General features: G+C 39.2%; 1 protein-coding gene across 2 annotated transcripts in view; it reads right to left on the bottom strand.

Annotated features, from left to right (window-relative positions):
• adgrg6 (adhesion G protein-coupled receptor G6) overlaps positions 1-15,194 on the bottom strand; it is a 46,730-nt gene that overhangs the window by 25,677 nt on the left and 5,859 nt on the right. The window lies entirely within an intron of this gene.

Below are 15,194 nucleotides of genomic sequence, written 5' to 3'. Positions count from 1 at the left end.
CCACTACTACCGACCACGCAGTTTGATAGTTTATATATCAATGATGAAATCTTAACATTGCAATACATGCCAATACGGCCGGGTTAACTTATAAAGTGCAATTTTAAATTTCCCGCGAAACTTCCGGTTGAAAACGTCTCGGTATGATGACGTTTGCGCGTGACGTCACGGAGTGAACGGAAGTATTCGGACCCCATTGGATCCAATACAAAAAGCTCTGTTTTCACCACATAATTCCACAGTATTCTGGACATCTGTGTTGGTGAATCTTTTGCAATTTGTTTAATGAACAATGAAGACTGCAAATAAGAAAGTTGTAGGTGGGATCGGTGTATTAGCGGCAGACTACAGCAACACAACCAGGAGGACTTTGAGATGGATAGCAGACGCGCTAGCCGCCGACCTCACCTTGACTTCTTCCGTCTCCGCGCCGCCGACCGCATCTATGATCGGGTGAAGTCCTTCGTCGCTCCGTCGATCGCTGGAACGCAGGTGAGCACGGGTGTTGATGAGCAGATGAGGGCTGGCTGGCGTAGGTGGATAGCTAATGTTTTTAGCATAGCTCTGTCCAGGTCCCGTAGCTAAGTTAGCTTCAATGGCGTCGTTACCAACAGCATTGTTAAGCTTCGACAGGCTGGAAAGCATTAACCGTGTAGTTACATGTCAATGGTTTAATAGTATTGTTGATTTTCTGTCTATCCTTCCAGTCAGGGGTTTATTTATTTTGTTTCTATCTGCATTTAAGCACGATGCTATCACGTTAGCTCCGTAGCTAAAGAGCTTCGCCAATGTATTGTCGGGGAGATAAAAGTCACTGTGAATGTCCATTTCACGTTCTCGACTCTCATTTTCAAGAGGATATATTATCCGAGGTGGTTTAAAATACAAATCCGTGATCCACAATAGAAAAAGGAGAAAGTGTGGAATCCAATGCACCCTTGTACCTAAGTTACGGTCAGAGCAAAAAAAGATACGTCCTGCACTGCACTCTAGTCCTTCACTCTCACGTTCCTCGTCCACGATCTTTCATCCTCGCTCAAATTAATGGGGTAATCGTTGCTTTCTCGGTCCGAATCGCTCTCGCTGCATTGTAAACAATGGGGAAATGTGAGGAGCCCTTCAGCCTGTGACGTCACGCTACTTCCGGTACAGGCAAGGCTTTTTTTATCAGCGATCAAAAGTTGCGAACTTTATCGTCGATGTTCTCTACTAAATCCTTTCAGCAAAAATATGGCAATATCGCGAAATGATCAAGTATGACACATAGAATGGATCTACTATCCCCGTTTGAATAAAAAAAAATCATATCAGTAGGCCTTTAAGGTTCGAACGAAGAAACTTCTTTTTTTTTTGTTGCAAATAATCAATAACTTAGAATTTAATGGAAGCAACACGTTGCAAAAAAGTTGGCACAGGGGCATTTTTACCAGTGTTACATGGCCTTTCCTTTTAACAACACTCAGTAAACATTTGAGAACTCAGGAGACCAATTTTTGAAGCTTTTCAGGTGGATTTATTTTCCATTCTTGTTTGATGTACAGCTTAAGTTGTTCAACAATCCGGGGTCTCCGTTGTGGTATTTTACGCTTCATATTGCGCAACACGTTTTCAATGGGAGACAGGTCTGGACTACAGGCAGGCCAGTCTAGTACCCGCACTCTTTCACCTCGAAGCCACGCTGTTATAACACGTGCAGAATGTGGCTTGGCATTGTCTTACTGATATAAGCAGGGGCGTCCATGAAAAATACATTGCTTGGATGGCAACACATGTTGCGCCAAAACTTGTATGTACCTTTCAGCAATAATGGTGCCTTCACAGATGTGTAAGTTACCCATGCCTTGGGAATTAATACACCCCCATAGCATCACAAATGCTGGCTTTTGAACTTTGCGCCTATAACAGTTTGGATGGTTCTTTTCCTCTTTGGTACGGAGGACATGACAACCACAGTTTCCATAAACAATTTGAATTGTGGACTCGTCAGACCACAGAACACTTTTCCACTTTGCATCAGTCCATCTTAGATGAGCTTGGGCCTAGCGAAGCCGGCGGTGCTTCTGGGTGTTGTTGATAAATGGCTTTGGCTTTGCATAGTAGAGTTTTAACTTACACTTACAGATTTAGCAACCAACTGTAGTTACTGATAGTGGTTTTCTGAAGTGTTCCTGAGCCCATGTGGTGAAATCCTTTACACACTTTTTGATGTAGTACCACCTTTGGAATCAAATGTCACGGGCATTGTCGCTTACGTGCAGTGATTTCCCCAGATTCTCTGAACCTTTTGATGATATTACGGACCGTAGATGGTGAAATCCCTAAATTCCTTGCAATAGCTCGTTGAGAAATGTTGTTCTTCCACTGTTGGACAATTTGCTTACGTATTTGTTGACAAAGTGGTGACCCTCGCCCCATCCTTGTTTGTGAATGACTGAGCATTTCATAGAAGCTGCTTTTATACCCAATCATGGCACCCACCTGTTCCCAATTAGCCTATTCACCTGTGGGATGTTCCAAATAAGTGTTTCATGAGCATTCCTCAACTTTCTCAGTCTTTTTTGCCAATTGTGCCAGCTTTTTTGAAACATGTTGCAGGCATCAAATTCCAAATGAGCTAATATTTGCAAAAAATAACAAAATTTACCAGTTCAAACGTTAAATATCTTGTCTTTGCAATTGAATATAGGTTGAAAAGGCTTTGCAAATCATTGTATTCTGTTTTTATTTATGATTTACACAACGTGCAAACTTCACTGGTGTTGAGTTTTGTAATATTAATAAGTATAGAGCAAAACTATATAATAAACAATACCTTAATACTCATTACTAGTAGTGTAACGATATTATAGATTGTTTCAAAGTCTTCACAATAATACCATGACGACTGACGGTTTCAAACAAAAAGGACAAAATTGCAATAACAAACATATGTTTAATGTACCGTAAGATTTTTTGGTAAAATAAAGCCAATGATGCCATTTTTTGTGGTCCTCTTTATTTAGAAAAGTATTAAAGTATCGAAATACATTTTGGTACCGGTACAGGTACCAAAATATTGGAATCGGGACAACCCTAATATATATATATATATATATATATGGCAATTGTGCACTAGACAGATCACTTTTGGGGGGGGGGTGTTGGCTTCAGATTGCTGCATAACAATATTTGAACCTTCTCTATTAATATATATGTATATATATACATATATATGTATACATATATATATATATATATATATATATATATATATATATATATATATATATATATATATATATATATATATATATATATATATATATATATATATATATATATATATATATACATACATGTATATATATATATGTATATATATATGTATATATACATATATATATATATATACATATATATATATATAGATGTATACATACATATGTATATATATATATACACACAGGGGGTGGTTGTCTTCAGATTGCCGCATAACAATATTTGAACCTTCTCTATTAATTAATAAAATGTAATATTGAGCCTGCTAATGATTCTGTAATTGAGGACTCAACCAGAACATGTTATAAAATAATTTACACAATATTTTAGCCAGCCAGAAAAATTAACCACCCACATATTCCTGAACTGATGTAGTAGCATTTCTTTAGGTGCAAATACCACAGAGTAACATTACAAAACATCTCTGACAAAACATGAATGCAATGTAAGACATATTTATTTTGTTAATGTCAGGGTTTCTCCTAAATTGCCAAAATATCTGTGGAGGTGGGGGTGTGGTTAGGGGCGTGGTCGATATGACGTGATCACATGATTTTCTTATGATGCATATATTCTTTAAAAAGGAATACACATATGGATTTACATTCAAAACAAATTTGTTATCAAGTATAGTATTAACATATATATTTTTCTTACATAATATTTTTTTTAATTGTTGCTGCTTATTCTACAATGTACTTTGTTGAGAATTGTTTGAGCTGTTTGGCCACAATCCCCAGCAATATCTTTGGATGAGAAAAGGTGAAGCCTTTAATACCAGGAACACCATACCTACTGTCGAGCATGGTGGTGGTACTATTATGCTCTGGGCCTGTTTTGCTGCCAATGGAACTGGTGCTTTACAGAGAGTAAATGGGACAATGAAAACGGAGGATTACCTGGGGATAGGTTGATTGGCAACACTAAATTGGCCCTAGTGTGTGAATGTGAGTGTGAATGTTGTCTGTCTATCTGTGTTGACCCTGCGATGAGGTGGCGACTTGTCCAGGGTGTACCCCGCCTTCCGCCCGATTGTAGCTGAGATAGGCTCCAGCGCCCCCCGCGACCCCGAAGGGAATAAGCGGTAGAAAATGGATGGATGGACCTCCAAATTCTTCAGGGCAACCTAAAATCATCAGCCCGGAGGTTGGGTCTTGGGCGCAGTTGGGTGTTCCAACAGGACAAAGACCCCAAACACACGTCAAAAGTTGTAAAGGAATGGCTAAATCAGGCTAGAATTAAGGTTTTAGAATGGCCTTCCCAAAGTCCTGACTTAAACGTGTGGACAATGCTGAAGAAACAAGTCCATGTCAGAAAACCAACATATTTAGCTGAACTGCACCAATTTTGTCAAGAGGAGTGGTCAAAAATTCAAGCAGAAGCTTGCCAGAAGCTTGTGGATGGCTACCAAAAGTGTCTTATTGCAGTGAAACTTGCCAAGGGACATGTAACCAAATATTAACATTGCTGTATGTATACTTTTGACCCAGCAGATTTGGTCACATTTTCAGTAGACCCATAATACACTCATAAACGAATGGAACTTCATGAATGTTTTTGTGACAAACAAGTATGTGCTCCAATCACTCTATCACAAAAAAAATAAGAGTTGTAGAAATGATTGAAAACTCAAGACAGCCATGATATTATGTTATTTACAAGTGAACTTTTGACCACGACTTTCCGCCTGAATGCAGCTGAGATAGGCTCCAGCACCCCCCGCGACCCCAAAAAGAGACAGGCGGTAGAAAATGGATGGATGGATGTATACACACATTCATACATACATGCATACATATATACACATTCATACATACATACATATTGTCTATATATATATATATATATATATATATATATATATATATATATATATATATATATATATATATATATATATATATATATATATATATATATATATATATATATATATATATATATATATATATACAGACACATACTGTGTATACATACATACATATATACTGGAAAAATATATATAAAAGAAACATTTTGGTTTTGCTCCCATTTTTCATGAGTTGAATTCAAAGATCTAAAACGTTTACGATATACACAAAAGACTTATTCATCTCAAATATTGTTCGCAAATCTGTCTAAATCTGTGTTAGTGAGCATGTTGTCAAAATAATCCATCCCACCTCACAGGTGTGGCATATCAAGTTGCTGATTAAACAGCATGATTATAGCACAGGTGTGCCTTAGGCTGCCCATAATACAAGGCCACTCTCAAATGTGCAGTTTTGCTTTATTGGGGATCTGGGGGGGGGGGGGTCAGAAAAACAGTCGGTATCTGGTGTGACCACCATTTGCCTCACGCAGTGCAGCACATCTCCTTCACATAAAATTGATCAGGTTGTTGACTGTGGAATGTTGGTCCACTCCTCCTAAATGGCTGTGCAAAGCTGCTGGATATTGGCAGGAACTGAAACACGCTGTCGTATACGCCTATCCACAACATCCCAAACATTCCCAATGGGTGACATGTCCAGTGAGTATGCTGGCCATGCAAGAACTGGGATGTTTTCATCTTCCAGGAATTGCGCACAGATCCTTGCAATATGGGGCTGTGCATTGTCATGCGCTGCAACATGAGGTGATGGTCTCGAATGGCACAACAATGGGCCACAGGTTCTCATCACTGTATCTCTGTGCATTCAAAATGCCATCAATAAAATGCATTTGTGTTTTTTGTCCATAACATACGCCTGCCCATACCATAACCCCACCCCCACCATGGGCCACTCCATTCACAACGTTGACATCAGCAAACTGCTCTCCCACACGACGCCACCCACTCTTTCTGCCATCTGCCCTGAACAGTAAACACCGGGATTCATCCGTGAAGAGAACACCTCTCCAATGTGCCAGATGCCATCAAATGTGAGCATTTTGCCCACTCAAGTTGATTACGACGACAAACTACAATCAAGTCAAGACCCCGACGAGGACGACGAGCATGCAGATGAGCTTCTCTGAGACGGTTTTCTCACAGTTAGTGCAGAAATTATTTGGTTATGCGAACCAATTGTTGCAGCAGCTGTCCGAGTGGCTGGTTTCAGACAATCATGGAGGTGCACATGCTGGATGTGGAGGTCCTAAGCTGGTGTGGTTACTACATGCTCTGAAACGCCTTTGGAGACGGCTTATAGTAGAGAAATTAACATTCAATTAACAGCTCTGGTGGACATTCCTGCAGTCAGCATGACGACTGCACACTCCCTCAAAACTTGCAACATCTGTGGCATTGTGCTGTGAGATAAAACTGCACATTTCAGAGTGGCTTAAGGCAGTGGTCCCCAACCTTTTTGTAACTGCGGACCGGTCAACGCTTGAAAATTTGTCCCACGGACCGGGGAGGGGGTATGTTTTTTTTGTTGGTTTTTTTGGTCATAAAAAAATACAATCATGAGTGCTTACGGACTGTATCCCTGCAGACTGTATTGATCTATTTTGATATATAATGTAGGAACCAGAAATATTAATAACAGAAAGAAACAACCCTTTTGTGTGAATGAGTGTAAATGGGGGAGAGAGGTTTTTTGGGTTGGTGCATTAATTGTAAGTGTATCTTGTGTTTTTATGTTGATTTAATTTAAAAAAAAACAAAAAACAATTTTAAATATTTTTTTTTTAAATTTCTTGTGCGGCCCGGTACCAATCGATTCACGGCCCGGTACCAGGCCGCGGACCGGTACCGGGCCGGTGGTTGGGGACCACTGGCTTAATTAATCAGTATCTTGATATGCCACACCTGTGAGGTGGGATGGATTATATTGGCAAAGAAGAAAGGCTCACTAACACAGATTTAGACAGATTTGTGAACACTATTTGAAAGGAATATGTCTTTTGTGTATATAGTAAAAGTGTTGTGTTCATATTTTTGTTTAGCGTACACACATACATACTAAATACTAGAGATGTTCGATATTATCGGCCGATAAATGCTTTAAAATGTAATATCGGAAATTATCGGTATCGTTTTTTTTATTATCGGTATCGTTTTTTTTTTGTTTTTTTTTATTAAATCAACATAAAAAACACAAGATACACTTACAATTAGTGCACCAACCCAAAAAACCTCCCTCCCACATTTACACTCATTCACACAAAAGGGTTGTTTCTTTCTGTTATTAATATTCTGGTTCCTACATTATATATCAATATATATCAATACAGTCTGCAAGGGATACAGTCCGTAAGCACACATGATTGTGCGTGCTGCTGGTCCACTAATAGTACTAACCTTTAACAGTTAATTTGACTCATTTTCATTAATTACTAGTTTCTATGTAACTGTTTTTATATTGTTTTACTTTTTTTTTTATTCAAGAAAATGTTTTTAATTTATTTATCTTATTTATTTATTTATTTTTTTTATTTTTTTTAAAGAACCTTATCTTCACCATACCTGGTTGTCCAAATTAAATAAATGATAAATGGGTTATACTTGTATAGCGCTTTTCTACCTTCAAGGTACTCAAAGCGCTTTGACAGTATTTCCACATTCACACATTCACACACTGATGGAGGGAGCTGCCATGCAAGGCGCTACCAGCACCCATCAGGAGCAAGGGTGAAGTGTCTTGCCCAAGGACACAACGAACGTGACTAGGATGGTAGAAGGTGGGGATTGAACCCCAGTAACCAGCAACCCTCTGGTTGCTGGCACGTCCACTCTACCAACTTCGCCACGCCGTCCCTTTAGGCATAATTAGGCATAATAATGTGTTAATTTCACGACTGTTTATATCGGTATCGGTTGGCATCGGTAATTAAGAGTTGGACAATATCGGAATATCGGATATCGGCAAAAAAGCCATTATCGGACATCCCTAGTAAATACACATATATGTATGTATATACTGTATATACATACATACATACAAATATATACACAGTGTTGGCGCTAGGAATTTTCAAAATGGGACCCCATCAAGTCATAAAAATGGGGTCCCACAGTAAATTTTTGGGGTTCCACATTTTTTTGTAACCGTTTTGAAAACAAATGATAAATGTATGCATTATCCTCTTATATCTCACATTCTATATTGTGTTTTGGAAAAAGGTTGTCATAAACTTTACTTAATTCATTAAAAAAATAATACAAAAGAAAACTAATTTTTATTCATATGTACATTTATAGGGCAGCATGGTGGAAGAGTGGTTAGTGCGTCTGCCTCACAATACGAAGGTCCTGAGTTCAATCCCGGGCTCTGTATCTTTCTGTGTGGAGTTTGCATGTTCTCCCCGTGACTGCGTGGGTTCCCTCCGGGTACTCCGGCTTCCTCCCACCTCCAAAAACCTGCACCTGGGGATAGGTTGATTGGCAACACTAAATTGGCCCTAGTGTGTGAATGTGAGTGTGAATGTTGTCTGTCTATCTGTGTTGGCCCTGTGGTGAGGTGGTGACTTGTCCAGAGTGTACGCCGCCTTCCGGCCGAATGCAACTGAGATAGTAAATAAAGGGAGACGGCTCAAATAAAAACAAAGACAAAGTGGACAAGCGAGAAGACGATAAGCTGTCAAAGGTTTTGTGACCATTTAAAAGTGAAAAAGACAGGCATTATGGTGAAATGTTTGCACTGTAATACAGAGCTGGTATTTCAAAATAGCACTACATCAATGATACAACAAATTGCCTATCGCTCACAGTCTTTATGAGAGACAAGAAGACAAAAAGTTTTTGGTTTTTTCGCTTTCTAACATATAAAAATCGGCTCATTCTAGGTGGCTAGCAATGCAGCTAATGGGAGCAATCAATTCTACCTCTATATCACTTTAAAAAACATTAAAAAACCGTCAACAATACTTAATTTACGCTCCATAACCTGTATAATAGGGCTGGGCGATATATCGATATACGCGATTTATCGCGGGTTTGTCTCTGTGCGATATAGAAAATGACTGTATCGTGATATTCGAGTATACGTTCTCACGCAGTTGCTTTTAGCTGCTGGCTTTATACTACAGGCCCTCCTCACTCTTTCCTGTGTCTCCTTCTCACAGACAGCAAGCGCAGCTTCTACACACGTCACGTCATACGCCACATACGTGTATGCCCTCGCGCAGTAAAGAGGTAGCAGCATGGCTAACGTTAGCTGTGATGCTAGCGTAGCCGTGTGAGCGGTAATACGAGAGAAAGAAGGTGCGAATCTGGTAACAAATGAAGGAATAATTAATTCTCCCAAAAAACAGCAGGGGGTCCATCGTCTGGCGGTGGTTTGGCTTCAAGTGGGAATATGTCGAACAGACAACCGTAATTTGTCAAGTGTGGGGCGAAAGCGTTGCTATAAAAAGTAGCATTACTGCTAATATGTAGCATCATTTGAAAAGTCACCTGCTACAGCAGTGGTTCTCAAACTTTTTTTGTCATCCCCCACTTTGGACAAGGGGGAGTTTTCAAGCCCCACCTGCCCCCATCGCCCCAACAGAACGCTAATGCCAAGCTTAACATTTTCAAATTTATCGAACATCAAGTAACATCAAGTTTTATACATTCAAACTCAATAACATAAAATAAAATCAAGTTCAATAATAAATAAAATAACTGTGCAGCTGTGGTATAACTTGCATCAAGTTCAATATCAAATAAAATAACTTGAATCAATTCAATAATAAATAAAACAAAAGTGTTATAACTTGCATCAAGTTCAATAATAAATCAAAAAAAGTGTTATAACTTGCATCAAGTTCAATAATAAATCAAAAAAAGTGTTATAACTTGCATCAAGTTCAATAATAAATCAAATAAAAGTGTTATAACTTGCATCAAGTTCAATAATAAATCAAATAACTTGCATAAAGTTCAATAATAAATAAAACAAAAGTGTTATAACTTGCATCAAGTTCAATAATAAATCAAAAAAAGTGTTATAACTTGCATCAAGTTCAATAATAAATCAAATAAAAGTGTTATAACTTGCATCAAGTTCAATAATAAATCAAATAACTTGCATCAAGTTCAATAATAAATGAAAATAAAAGTGCCACTTTGCAATCTTTGCCAAAAAAAGGAGGACAGGGCAAGTGAACATGAGTTTTACAGTACTCCAGCATTAGTGGCTGCAATGAGCCTGTTTTGCACTGCACAGCTTTTCAAATCGGGGTTGCAGGCTTGACACTGCCACTGTTAAAACCTCATTGAATTCGGGGCTGAGCTGCCTTGACGCGAGTGTTTCCCGGTGAATGACACATTGTGTCCAATGCGCATTTGGCGCAACCCTCTTTATTAGAGCCTGCAGCCCGTTTCTTGACTTTGCCATGCGCGCCATCAGAGCAAAAGCCCACACAGTTTTCCCATTTAAGGTCGTGTTCTTTGAGGAAACTGTCCATTATCTTGAACAGCTCATCAGCAGTGGCTCTATTTTTTATGTATTTGCAAAACAGCAAATCCTCGCACAGTGACTCGCCATTCACAAAGCTTCCGCTTAGCCCCGCCCCCATTAGTTACTGTTGCTTTCTGTCAAACTTTCGCTCCTACCTAGAAATGTAAAGCATACAGGAAAAATAAGTAATTTACATTTATCTATATAGCGGATTTCACAGACAGAATCACAAAGTGATTTCCAGTGTGTATAGAAAATGAAAGCATAGTAAAAAAAAAAATCAAAGAATATAATAATAAAAAAATTTAAAAAATCAAAGTGAAATTTCCTCCCGTTCCTCGCGCCCCACCTGTCATGTCTCTATTCCCCACCAGTGGGGCACGCCCCACACTTTGAGAAACGCTGTGCTAGAGAATGAACAGTGCTTACTCCGCATGTCAACATCTCCGTTCGGTGCAACACGCCCACACCATCAAAATGCTGAGGCAAACATTTCCAGATCAACACCGTATGAAAAAAATAGTGATTTTTTTAGTTGTGATTTCCTTCTCTGCATGAAAGTTTTAAAGTAGCATATATTAATGCAGTATGAAGAAGAATGTTTTAATGTAGACACATAGAATCATCATACTGCTGTGATTATATGCATCAAGTGTTCATTCAAGGCTAAGGCAAAATTTCGAGATATACAGTATATCGTGTATCGCGATATGGCCTTAAAATATCGCAATATTAAAAAAAAGGCCATATCGCCCAGCCCTACTGTATAATAACCAAGCTGTAGCAACATTTTTATTGTGAGAGCGAACATTGAGTAACTCTTTTTCTATCGTAGTAACACATTGGCGTGCTACGGTATTAGCCGTAAAAGCTAACTAAGGCTAGAGATAAGCTAGCTTCTACAACAACACAAAACGTGTATCAGTTTGTAATGCACAACAATGCGATAGAACACCAATCTGTACTGACTGAAAAACATCAACAATCATATACAGCAGGGGTCTCAAACATGCGGCCCGCGGGCCAATTGCGGCCCGCGAGACGTTATTGTGCGGCCCCCACCTTAATATGAACGTTTAATGTTAGTGCGGCCCGCGAGTTTTATATGAATGGCACTTGACAGCGCTGTGTGCGGAGCTGAAGCATTCTTGCCAACCCTCCCGATTTTCACCCGTCAGTTGACGACATCATTATTGAAGACACGAGGATTAGCGTCCACATTTTCTCCATACAAACAATGTGCCTGCACAGTCATATGTTATATGCGGCTTCAACAGACACACGTAAGTGACTGCAATGCATACTTAGTCAACAGTCATACATGTCACACTGAGGGTGGCCGTATAAAAAAAACTTTATCAATGTTACAAATATGCGCCACATTGTGAACCCACACCAAACAAGAATGACAAACACATTTTGGGAGAACATCCGCACCTAAACACAACATAAACACAACAGAACAAATACCCAGAATTCTATCAATCACGGTGTGGTATATGGCTCTCGAGGGCCGAACATTGATGTCACTTGCGTGATGCAAGCAGAGAAACGTTTTGCTGCTTTTCCACGAGACCCGCACGCGCTCTTCCTCCCTCCCTGCCTCCCTCGCTCGCTCTCTCGCGCGCTCTCTCTCTCTTGCTCTCTCGCTCTCTGTCACTCACTACAAAAGTGTGGTGCACTGGACCCCAGCGCTGATACTCCGACAGAGAGTCGCTGGGCGAATCGGACGTGTAACACGTTAGTCGTGATCGGGGCTAATTGTGCTACCGTAAATGTAAACTCCACAGCGAGCCAACCGGGTTGCACAATATGTGTATGTGTATATTGTTGCTGACTGGAGAAATCAAATTATTATTGTTAGAATAGAATAGAATAGAAAGTACTTTATTGATCCCTGGGGGAAATTCAGCACCACAGTTCGCTCACAATAGACAAGAATAACAATAAATAGTATAATATATATAGTATATTATATATATAATATATAAATAATATAAATATATTCTACATATACTACATATAATCTACATTTAAGTGCAGTCAAGGAACATATGGATTATACAGTCTGATGGCTGTCCGTATGAAGGACCTCCTGTGTCGTTCCGTGTTGCATTTTGGGAGTCTGAGCCTTCCACTGAACGTGCTCATTCTCCCCGCAAGGTCCGAGTGTAGTGGGTGGGAGGTGTTGTCCATAATGGCTAGGAGTTTTGCTAGACTTCTCCTCTCTTGTTATTACTTATGACTTATTTATTTACTTAATTCTCATTTTGTTCATTTATATTTTGATTTTATTTTGTGTTGAAAATAAAAATAAAGACATTTAAAAATAATTTTTTTAAGAAATCTTTTCTTGCGACCCAGCCTCACCCAGACTCTGCATCCAGTGGCCCCCAGGCAAATTGAGTTTGAGCTAGCTGTTCAAAGTCGGAACCCGGGGTGGACCACTCATCTGTGCATCAGTTAGGGACGTCTCTGCGCTGCTGACTTGTCTCCACTCAAGATGATCCCCTGCTGGGCCCACTATGGACTGGACTCTCATACTATTAACTAGATCCACTCGACGTCCATTGCACCGGTCGCCCAGGGAGGGGGGTCCCCACATCTGCGGTCCCCTCCAAGGTTTCTCATTGTATCCCATTGGATTGAGTTTTTTCTTGCCCTGATGTGGGATCTGAGCCGAATATGTCGTTGTGGCTTGTGGAGTCCTTTGAGACTAATTGTCCAGTCATGGTTATTAAAACTTGCACATTTTCTGTTAAGGGAACACTTAATAACGAAAAACTATATTAATCTGCGATTAATCGCAATTAATTTTCAGTTTACTATGAACAAACTGTGATTAATTGCGATTAAATATTTAAATTGAATGACAGCCCTAATTACTACACGTACAACCATATATTATGTTTATTACTATATTACATTAATTACAATATTACTACATTTATTACAACATTACATTAATACATTGCAACATAAAGATTATTACAATATTTATTATGACACTTGTTACAATGTGTATTACGTTTAATACTATATTGGCAACACTACATTGGCCCTAGTGTGTGAATGTGGATGTGAATGTGAGTGTGAATGTTGTCTGTCTATCTGTGTTGGCCAAGGGACAAGCAGTAGAAAATGGATGGATGGATGGACTACCGTATTTTCCGCACCATAAGCCGCACCTAAAAACCACAATTTTTCTCAAAAGCTGACAGTGCGGCTAATAACCCGGTGCGCCTTATATATAGATTAATATTCATATTTATTTTCATAAAGTTTAGGTCTCGCAACTACGGTAAACAGCCGCCATCTTTTTTCCCCGTAAAAGAGTAAGCGCTTCTTCTTCTACGGTAAGCAACCGCCCCCATAGAAGAGGAAGCGCTTCTTCTTCTACTGTAAGCAACCGCCCCCGTAGAAGAAGAAGCGCGCGGATATTACGTTTCATTTCATTTGTGTGTTTCTGTAAAGACCACAAAATGTGTCCTACTAAGAGACACGCGTACAAGGTTCCACTGACTTTTGATATTCATGTGAACCGCACTGTGGATACAACGGGAACACGTACGGTGAATATTCGCACCACAGGGAATGAGAAGTCGTCCTTCACTGTGGTTCTAGCTTGCCATGCTAACGGCCAGAAACTTCCACCCACGGTGATATTCAAAAGGAAGACCTTGCCAAAAGAGAACTTTCCAGCCGGCGTCATCATAAAAGCTAACTCGAAGGGATGGATGGATGAAGAAAAAATTAGCGAACGCAGCTCCGTCCCTGTTGATCTATGACTGCATGCGCGTCCACATCACAGATGGTGTCAAAAAACAAGTGAAGCACACCGAAGAAGAAGAATTTGAGGGATTTGTGGATGAGTAATAACTTCAGAAAGTGAGCTTTAAATGTTTATTTTGTGTTTTGTGTGACACTAACGTATGAGCAACGTTGAGTTATTGATGTTGCTATTGCTCTGCACTATTTTGAGTGTTACTATTTTTGTGATTGCACATTTGCACATTACATTTTGGGAGTGAACAGAGTTGTTAGAACGCTGGTTTGTAATATATTATTAAAGTTTGACTGACCTATCTGACTGTTTTTTTGACATTCCCTTTGGCGTAGCGTAGGTGCGGCTAATAACACGGGGCGTCTAATAGGTAAACAAAGTTTTGAAATATGCCATTCATTGAAGGTGCGGCTTACAACACGGGGCGGCTTATGGTGCGCAAAATACGGTATACTACATTTATTACAATATTCTTACTTTATCACAATACTTATTATGTTTATTACAATAGTTATTACTACACTATTACAATATTTATTTATATTACATGTATTACCTAATTTACATTTATTACTACATTTATTACAATACTTATACCATTTTGAAGAAGCATTAAAATCACTTGTTTTACACACACACACACGCACACACACGCACACAAACTACTGTGTGTGGGTGGGTGGAGAGGTAAACACTAATAGTAATTAACTGTGTGTACATGAAATGACAACACGTTTGTCTTTTGCTGCAAGCTATCTAAATGCTAATGTGTGTGACTAACACACACACACACACAAACACAC

The sequence above is a fragment of the Entelurus aequoreus genome, linkage group LG04, assembly GCF_033978785.1.
Source record: "Entelurus aequoreus isolate RoL-2023_Sb linkage group LG04, RoL_Eaeq_v1.1, whole genome shotgun sequence".
Classification (NCBI taxonomy): Eukaryota; Metazoa; Chordata; class Actinopteri; order Syngnathiformes; family Syngnathidae; genus Entelurus; species Entelurus aequoreus.
This window is presented reverse-complemented; position numbering and strand designations above follow the sequence as displayed.